Source organism: Brassica napus, unplaced genomic scaffold, assembly GCF_020379485.1.
Source record: "Brassica napus cultivar Da-Ae unplaced genomic scaffold, Da-Ae ScsIHWf_3058;HRSCAF=3863, whole genome shotgun sequence".
Taxonomy (NCBI): Eukaryota; Viridiplantae; Streptophyta; class Magnoliopsida; order Brassicales; family Brassicaceae; genus Brassica; species Brassica napus.
This window is the reverse complement of record NW_026016295.1, coordinates 247,095-254,545: the sequence shown is the minus strand read 5'-3', so window position 1 is coordinate 254,545 and position 7,451 is coordinate 247,095.

Below are 7,451 nucleotides of genomic sequence, written 5' to 3'. Positions count from 1 at the left end.
AAACCAATCAAAAACCTTTTATGTATATTTTTCGTCTTTTGTTATCGAGCTGCGACTCAACTAGGTTTGAGCTTTTAGGCCGCTAGAACTAAGTAACTCGCTGACAGCCTTTGCGGCCGAAGCTTTTATGATCTCTTTTAATGATCGCAACGCTCTTACGCGGACTCAAAATAAGATCTACTGTTTTCTCTAAACTCGTTTGTTATCTTTTCATGATTTCCGCATATATTTGGTCACTTGTCGTTGGCTCTCGCAGAGATCTGGGACTTCTGGGAAATTAGGTTTTCCTTAGTTTCCTAATTTAAACGTAAATCGACAGTGCGAATTTCGGTTCCCACAGTTTTGCGCTAGAAGGAGGGGGGGGGGGTTACGGATTACTCTTACTCATGGCCACAAAATCTGGATATATGAAAGACAAACTCGCAGCACTGACTGCTCCTATGGTTAACGCTTACGCAAACGCCGCATTGTTCAACAAAATCGAAAACTTAGTCGCGACCTTCCGCCACAGGAAGAGCACTAAAACATGCCCGCGATTTCTCTTTCTAAACATAAAGGGAAACGATAAATCTTATCAAACTCCGTAAGTTTGGCTCATTACCGAACAAAAGAAATCTTGATGCGTAAGAGTTTTACAAAACACGTTTTCCGAAAACATTTCGGAAGGATAAAACTTGTTCTCCCAAAAACCGCTGAAAAACCCCTAGGTTAATCGCGGAAAAAGGAAACACAACAAAACGATTACACAGCTCGGTCGCTACATAGCGACCGAGCACGCACACTGCTCGGTTGCAACGTAGCGACCGAGCACGCACACGCTGCTCAGTCGCGTCGTAGCGACCTAGCACGCACAATGCTCGGTCGCTACGTAGCGACCGAGCACGCACACGCTGCTCGGTCGCTACGTAGCGACCGAGCACACACACGGCTCGGTCGCTACGTAGCGACCGAGCACGCACACTGCTCGGTCGCTACGTAGCGACCGAGCACGCACACTGCTCGGTCGCTACATAGCGACCGAGCACGCACACGCTGCTCGGTCGCTACGTAGCAAACGAGCACACACACTGCTCGGTCGCTACGTAGCGACCGAGCACGCACACCGCTCGGTCGCTACGTAGTGACCGAGCACAAGCCAACTTTCTAGTCGCTACGTAGCGACCTGTAAGACCTCAGAAAGGTCCTCCTTTGGGTTCTCTTGTGAATCCTCGTCGAAATTCATTTCGTTTCGTCTCAATCGGAGTTTCCGTTGAGATTTTACGACGAAAACAAGTAGGACTCTTCTTGGCTTGCTTCCACTCGCTACGTAGCGACCTGTCAGACTGTCAGTCGCTATGTAGCGACCTGTAAGGCCTGATAAAGGTCCTTCTTTGGGTTCTCTTTTCAACCCTCGTCGAAACGCATTTCGTTTCGTCTCAATCGGAGTTTCCGTTGAGATCTTACGACGAAAACAAGTAGGACTCTTCTTGGCTTGCTTCCACTCGCTACGTAGCGACCTGTCAGACTGTCAGTCGCTACGTAGCGACCTGTAAGGCCTCAGTAAGGTCCTCATTTGGGTTCTCTTTTGAATCCTCGTCGAAACGCTTTTCGTTTCGTCTCAATCGGAGCTTCCGTTGAGATTTTACGACGTAAACAAGTAGGACTCTTCTTGGCTTGCTTCCACTCGCTACGTAGCGACCTGTCAGACTGTCGGTCGCTGCCTAGCGACCTCTAAGGCCTCAAAGGGGTCCTCCTTTATGTTCTCCTTTGTATCTTCATCGAAACTCTTTTCGTTTCGTCTCAATCGGAGTTTCCGTCGAGAATTTACGACGAAAACAAGTAGGACTCGTCTTGGCTCCCTTCCACTCGCTATAGCGACAGAGATGACATCCTCACTCGCTATAGCGACCTGCCAGGCCTCAAATGGGTCCTCCTTTGCGTTCTCCTTTGAATACTCATCGAAACGCTTTTTGTTTCGTCTCAATCGGAGTTTCCGTTGAGATTTTACGACAAAAACAAGTAAAACTCATCTTAAACTCCCTGGCTTGTTCCTGCTTGCCCTACCTCCATCTTTGCGTTCACCTCGATTGAAGTTACCGCTGAGACTTTATGATATAAAAAAAAACCGCAAAGACATGTTTTCTCGCATGGATTCAGATTAATCGTATAAAACGGCAACGGTTAACTTAACACCCTAGCCGCCTTAACTATACGATTACGTTGAACCTTTTTTGATGTCGTATCTAAGGAGAAGATAACAGTCAAGTTCAGAAAATAAATGTCAAGTTTCAAAGGATAAACACCAATATCGGAAATAGCGAACATACACGAGGAGAGGAAAGGGAAATGAGCAAGCAAAACTGAGAAGAAACAAAACTGCATCTTCGAGAGAACTAAGGTATTTCCGACTTGAAATTTTTGTAATCAGACTTGGAATTTTTGTAGGAAATTTCTTTGAGGCTGCCATAGTACTTTAGGGAACGTAAAACCTAGGCGGATAGTCTAGCGAACAAAGTTTTAAGCGATTTTTCCTGCCTCGTTATATAGTTCCATAATTGTTCATCCAGATCTTGCAAACCGATCTAAACTCTCCGAAAGTCGAGAAACGATCGCCACGCATATCAAGCTCGCTTCCTAAAGAGAGAAAAAGTTAGAGACATGAACGTCATCTTAAAACCGATTCATTTCTAGCAATTTTCTCGGAACCGACATATCCAAAGTCGTCAACTTGGAAACAACCAAATCACAGTCCAAGCGTCGTCTATAAATCGTCCCGAATTATCGATCATTCCAAACATCAGACGAAGAAATGTACACAACCCTTCAAAGTATCGGTTCAACCGTTTTCTTTTCGTAAAAAATGGGGGGAGTAGGTACGTATACTATACTCGTATACTCCCAAACTTCAAAAACTTCTGCAAATCGTCAAGAATAGGCAAACGACAATCTTAATATTCGTCTAAACGCTAGCAACATATCCAGACGATCATGAACATAATCTCAAAAACTATACATCATTTCTTGTCGCAATCATGCGTACAGAAAACTTGTACCAATATCAAACTGAAACTCGACGATTAGCCAAAGTATTGAAGCCTTTTCCGGCTTCAGAAAGCTAGTTTCGTTTTAAAATTTTTTTACGAGAAATCTTCAATCACCAAAGCATTTCTTTCAGTTTCCGTTGTACCAAGTAAGTCACGGAAAAGCATCGAAAACATTCGCGACGAAGAAAACTCGAGAATAGATGTAGCATCGTGCACGTTAAAAGGAGCACTTTCCTCCCGATGGTTAGCTAGATCCACCTCTGGTTGACCAATTCGTTCAAGAAACGAATGTGTCATGAGAATCCTCTCAAAAAACCTATAAAAAACGTTCTGCGACTAGATCGTATTGAAATAAACTTCGGTAACACTCCATGAGTAACTCCAAGCAACTTTCACCTAAGATCAAAATCACAGCAGGAACGTTTCTCATAAAACCCACAGAAACAACGCTACTTTGACATATTTATGCATATCACTGATTTACAACCTTCGTAAAACCAGTTATATGATATGATAAATTATCGTATAGCCCACAGTCGGAAAGCATATGATAACGGTTAACGGAAAATCTAAACTTTTCGACAATCGACCAAGTTTGATACATTCCACAATTCACTTTAAGCCCGCTATGTTTTACCCATAATACGCGGCATCTAAGGAAAAATTCGTAAGAAAGCTTCTAGAGCTATACAAAACATCCTCAAAAATGCACGAAATAGATCTCGGAAGGCCAACACTTCAAAAAACATTATGAAGGAAAACGCTTCTTCCCATGGATAAATTTACGCTACACCTCAATCCTAATTCCTCGATCGAAAATCAAATTATTAGCATCCAAACAGAAACAACAATTTTGCTACGAACATCCGTAGTCAAACAAGAACGTTTCTCAAACGCAGGGCTAAGACTAAACTCTTGCAACATCGCGAAACATCTTCAAGCCCGCGAACATTTCAAGCCCGAAACACGGCATACGAAAGAATAACAAATCTTCAGCATCGCGAGGACGTCGCAGACGCCTGAAGATTCGTTCTTCGACGAAATTTCCTTCCTCGATAAAAACATTTTCTTGGAAGACCAGACAGTCATACGCACTAACATCTTCTCAAAACATATCCTTCGCGAAGACTCGAAACGGTATTTTTTACCATTAAGTTTGTTGCTGATGACAACAAACTCTCAACGTCCTAAACAGACTTAGCCATCTCGTAGAGATGACTCTCGTACATCCGACACAAGGATAATAGCGCTATAAAAGAAATCTGAAATTTTGGTCCAGCACTTCCGATCTCCAGAGAGATGCTCGATTCCAACCATACAGGTCGTATAAGCCGAGAACCTATCGCGGACTTTAAATCGGTATGGAATCAGGATGAAACTGAAACGGGATACGTAAGTCGAATTAGTCATCGCACCCTCTAAAACCAGGAGTAAACCTAGGTCTTGCCCTAAACCCAGCGCACTGGTCTCTAACATCTCTAGGCATAGTATCAAACACCCTGATACGAGATCCCAAAATTTGTCTCTTTGCCAATATTCGAGAATCTTCAGAAATCCCGCAAGTTTACACACTGCAGAAAACTCTCGAAACAGATTACGGATATAGCAGTTCACATAGAGTAAGATTACGAGATGACAACTCGTAGTCTTCCCTCTACACCCATACAAAATGCCATTGGCAGCAATACACCTTATAATCGCTACATAAAAACTAGACCATAAAGGTCCCACTGGAAAACTAGTCATAAGAACCTTAACTCCAAGACGAACTACGAAAGGCTTGATCCCTTCAACAAGGGTACGTAGGCAGCCGTCTTAAGGCGCAGCCCCAATCTTATCACGTTTTCTACTTTTAGGAGAGAGAGAAGATCACTTACCACAGACCTTTTCAACCATTAATTCCGCCTAACTCACCTAACTTGCCTAACTTGCCAAGCCAATCGCTAGAACCTCATGCTAGAAGCTCATGGTTCTAACGAGCTGGGGGGCTAACTGTTGGGGTCAAAATCGGTCACGACGGAATCAATGCCTGAAAGTCCGTAAAAATCAGCATGAACGTTTTTACGAAAAAGTAATCTTCGTAAAGATATCTTTACAAAGAGCCTTGCGGTAAAATCTTGTTCAAATCTCAATCGAACCACTAAATACCGATTGTCTGAAGGAAACAGACATGTATCCAATTCGGCCGCGGACAAGCTCGAGTACGGCAATCGGACCATATACAAGCCAAGCTCGATCGATACGCCGCGACCAAGCATGCACACAGCTCGGTCGCTACGTAGCGACCGAGCTCGAGCCAAGCTCGGTCGCTACATAGCAACCGAGCATCTGTATCACTCGGTCGCTACGTCCGTCCCGCTCGGTCGCTACGTAGCGACTTAGCTCAACCAAGCTCGGTCGCTTTGTAGCGACCGAGCGTCCGTCCCGCTCGGTCGCTACGTAGCGACCGAGCTCGAGCCAAGCTCGGTCGCTATGTAGCGACCGAGTTCAGCCAAGCTCGGTCGCTACGTAGCGACCGAGCGTGCGTTCTGTTCGGTCGTTACGTAGCGACTGAACTCTTCCGAAACGTCGATACGACACCAATTCATGCATTCTCGTCTATCCTACGATGCTATCTCCCGAAGACCGTAGCGAACTCAGTTCATGTCTTCAGACCATTCTAAGACATCAATCAAACTTTGCGGTAAAAACCGCAGAAAGTTTGTTCTTTATCGAAAGAAGTCATAATAAACATTTCGAGTCGGAAGACGGCCCAAAGGGACCTAAGACACGACTCGAGGCCCAACTTACGATTTCTTAACTAAAAGTCCATAAACCGTATGACGGTTTACGCTTGGCGCGCAAGGAAGGATAAATGTAAATTTTCCGCGGATAAATACGATATTTTGAGGATAAATACGAAGATCGAAAAAAATGGAATATCTCCATTTTATGCTATGACGGCTTAAGGGCCGAAGAGTAAAAGCGTAAACCGACCTTGGAGCTAGTATATAAGGAGTCCTAGGCGAGAGTCATGAAGAGAACTTTTTTGATTCGGAATTCTCTGCACTTAGAAACTTTAGGCTTTATTCTCGACAAGTTCGGTTTCTATGACTGGCACTCAATTACTAGACGTACTCGCCCAAGCAGTTTGATCTCTTGTCCAGCTCTATCAATTGAACTACGTTCGACTTGATCCTCGAAAGGGGTACGTAGGCAGCCTTTAACAAGGTTCAGTCCGAAACCAATCAAAAACCTTTTATGTATCTTTTTTGTCTTTTGTTATCGAGCTGCGACTCAACTAGGTTTGAGCTTTTAGGCCGCTAGAACTAAGTAACTCGCTGACAGCCTTTGCGGCCGAAGCTTTTATGATCTCTTTTAATGATCGCAACGCTCTTACGCGGACTCGAAATAAGATCTACTGTTTTCTCTAAACTCGTTTGTTATCTTTTCATGATTTCCGCATATATTTGGTCACTTGTCGTTGGCTCTCACAGAGATCTGGGACCTCTGGGAAATTAGGGTTTCCTTAGTTTCCTAATTTAAACGTAAATCGACAGTGCGAATTTCGGTTCCCACAATGGCCTTCCAGCACTCACCGGGATGATTCTTTCCAAACTTGGGACATGTAGGTCGGCCACCAGAGGTCTGACCTCCGTCCACCTGGTCCCACTTCCTCTTTTTATCCTTTATCTTGCCCGACGGGCCAGACTGTGACTTAGCCTTAAGCTTAGCTTCTTCAGCCAAGTTAGACTCTAGCAAAGCCACCCGTTCCACCAGTTCTCCGACGGTGTTGAAAGTGCGGATCGAGCAATGGGTCTTCAGTTCTGGCCTTAGGCCTCGGATGAACCTACGGACCTGGACTGCCTCGTCCTCCAGCTCTCTTCCAACAAACCGTCTGAGCCGGTTGAACTCTTCTTCGTACTCTCGTACGGTCCTGCGGCCTTGGGCCAAATCTAGAAACTGAGCTTCCAGACGATCCCAAGCCTCAGCAGGGAAGTATTTGCGGTTGAATTCAACTTCAAAGTCCGCAAAATTTCCAAACTCCCATTGGTGCGCTTGTCCACTGCAAGCCACCAGTTATGCAAGTCCCCTTCCAGGAAGTGAACCGCAATGTCTCGTCTGTAATCCTCTGGACAGCGAGTTTATTGAAAGTTTCGGACCAGCCTACTCCTTCACTCGTCTGCCACAATAGGGTCGGTGCTACCGGAGAAATGCTTCGTACTCAACCTGGATAAATGTTGAAGCAGACTCAGATAGTCCACCTTCTTTTCAGACTTTTCCGGTGGATCGATCTCGATCACCTCAACCGTTTCCACAATTGGACCATTGGTGTTGGGGGTGTTCGTAGCCACAGGCGTAGCCTGGCCAACCGAGGAGTTCACTAGTGGCATGAACAGTTGTGCCATAGCCGCCACCTGAGTCCCCATTACCTTCATGGCCTCTAAC